Raw genomic sequence first — 2,622 nt, 5'->3', positions numbered from 1 at the left:
CCTGAAAGAAGTTCATCCAACTTTTAGAGATGAAAAGCAGAGTCTCAAAGAGCCTAAACACATTTGCTCAGTAACACGCAATGTGGAATTGGCAGAAGTAGAAACAAAATCCAGTATAATCAGCTATATTCCGTACCACTTTTCTTTAGTCTTGGGAATTATAAAGACTTTTCTGCCTTCAGGAATCCACTACACTAAAGCAAACATCCTTAAGGAGATCATAGTCCATGGTCCCATTAGGAAGTAGATGCCTTTCTTTCCAGTCAGTGCTTCGGGAAAAATCTACTATCACCTGTAGACTAGAATAAAAGCCGAGAATTGGCATTATAGTTGGAGAAGAGATCAAGAGCCTAGAGTAAAGGAAAGAGCGAAAACAAATCTGAAGTTCTATTTCAAGTCTTACCAAGGGCCAGCCCCATCTACAGAATTCTTCCTCGATATTTTGTTACAGTGGATTTACCACAAACAGATACATTCTTGAGCTATATAAACCTACAAAATCCCTAGGAGAAAAATGGGGTTTCCCCCTTTTGGGATACTGATACATACAACTCCCGACATCCCTGGGAAATAACAGGTGATCTTATTTCTCACATTCTTTGTATTTTTTTGTTTGTTTGTTTCATTGATTGCAAATGGCTTTGAGTGTAGACTCCCCAATGTGTTTTCCGAGTGTTTTTCTCCTGCATAAAACATGAAATTGTCAAGCGTAGAGGACTACACAGTTCACTGCAGCCACCAGAAGTCATTGATTTCTGAATTTATTTTTTCCAGATTTCAAATCTATTTTTCATGCTGCTTGTCATATAGGGTTGACATATGTCACAAGATGCTGCTACATACCGAAGTGATGCATAACCATCAGGCAAATTTTCAAAGAATAATGCATTTTAAATGCCTCTCTGTTGGGTCTGATATACTCAGACAATTGCCACAAATCAACATCTAGGGAGTAATATAAATAAAATGAAGTTATTTATCAACTAGACCCCTAAAACCTGATAAACGAAAATGAGAGAGAGAGAGAGAAACAGTCTCCAGCTTCATCATTTTGCTGACTTTAAATGCAAGGAATTAACAATGTTTATTAAAATGTCATTGAAAGGTTAGTTGATGATAACCTTTCAAGTCTTTTCTTGATACTTAGAGTCTTGGATTTCAGTCCCCCAGGATTCTCATTTAATTGTGGCACTGATTTCCTCTGAGCTATCTGCAGATCCCATTGCTCACTAAGGATCAATTTCTCTCATCTTTTAAATCCTGCCTCTTCTCTGGAAATTATTATGAGTCAAAGGAAATGAGGACTCTAAGAGGAAAGTCATTTTTATTCTATAGCATGACATTTATCCAAGGATTCCGGTAATAAGGTGAATATATATGTGTGTGTGTGTGTGTGTGTGTGTGTGTGTGTGTGTGTATTCTACATTTATAGATAAAGCAGTATTACTGAGTTATGTCAATAGAATAACAAGGTAAGTGGTGGGGCCTGCCATACCTGGGAAATCTATATAGATTACAGATACCTGTGCAGGAAATCTATATAGATTACAGATCAAGAGAACTGACACCATCTCTGCAAATATATAAGGCAAAAACAGTCATCAAGCCGCACTGATTTCTCTATCCTAACACATAGATGCACACGCAAACTATTCTCTGGACTTATGGCCCATGCAGTGCAGAGATAAAATGCTGCCACAATCTCCTCATTGGCCAAATTTCTTTGTGCAGTGTGCACGGTGAAATAAGGATAAAATGAGTTAAATATTAATGTGAAAAAATTCAGCATTCCTTCTCACAGTTTATTAGATACTGTTTTTCTATTAATAGTGTTCATAACACTTGACTTTGAGTGATTCAGAAAGAAGCGATGTCGTTCATTCATCCCACATGGCTAACTGGCTGTGTATTCGGTGTCCATTCATTTCTTCTGCCTAAATTCTTGCCACTTGTTCTCATTATCTCTGCTGCACAACTACTCCTCTGTTAGGTTGAGCTACATGAAATTGCCAATATTGAACCTTTTAGACTATAAAAACAGCACACTCACGTTTCAGCCCATAACTTGAGTTTATTCGTCTCACTTCGTTATGTCTCTCTGGACTCCAGCCCACTTCTAGTTGGCTCCTCTTCGCTTGTTTCCCCACACCCAGCCCTTTCTACCTTTGCTTGGCTAATTCTGACTCATCTTTCAGCTCTCTGCCTCTATTCCCCTTTCTGTAGCAAACTTTAACTAGAAAAAAAAGGGGGGGTTCCATGCTCCCCCTAATCAGAAAAATATAGTATCCAACCTTTGTTGTTCTCACACACAGCTATTGACAGCATCCATTTTTTGAAACACGGCCCCATTGGATTCCTTTATCTGCCTTATTATTCCTTTTTTGACCATTTATACCACACCAGAAATATTTGCATAAGATTGGGAATTTATTCATTCTTCGTGGTAATTAAAACTTATTTTGATGACATTCACCTTCCTCAGCCACATAAGCAATCACAAACACCTGTCGTGAATGTATGATTCTCTAAATAGCAGAAGTTCCCCCAACCTCTACAGTTTTTGCTCAGCTGCTTTATATACAGACAATAGTTTCTATTACAGTCACAGAAAAAGCTACGTTT

Source organism: Lontra canadensis, unplaced genomic scaffold (assembly GCF_010015895.1).
Source record: "Lontra canadensis isolate GAN:19392208 unplaced genomic scaffold, GSC_riverotter_1.0 scaffold90, whole genome shotgun sequence".
Lineage (NCBI taxonomy): Eukaryota > Metazoa > Chordata > Mammalia > Carnivora > Mustelidae > Lontra > Lontra canadensis.
The sequence above is the reverse complement of the archived record's forward strand: the minus strand, read 5'-3'. Positions refer to the sequence as shown.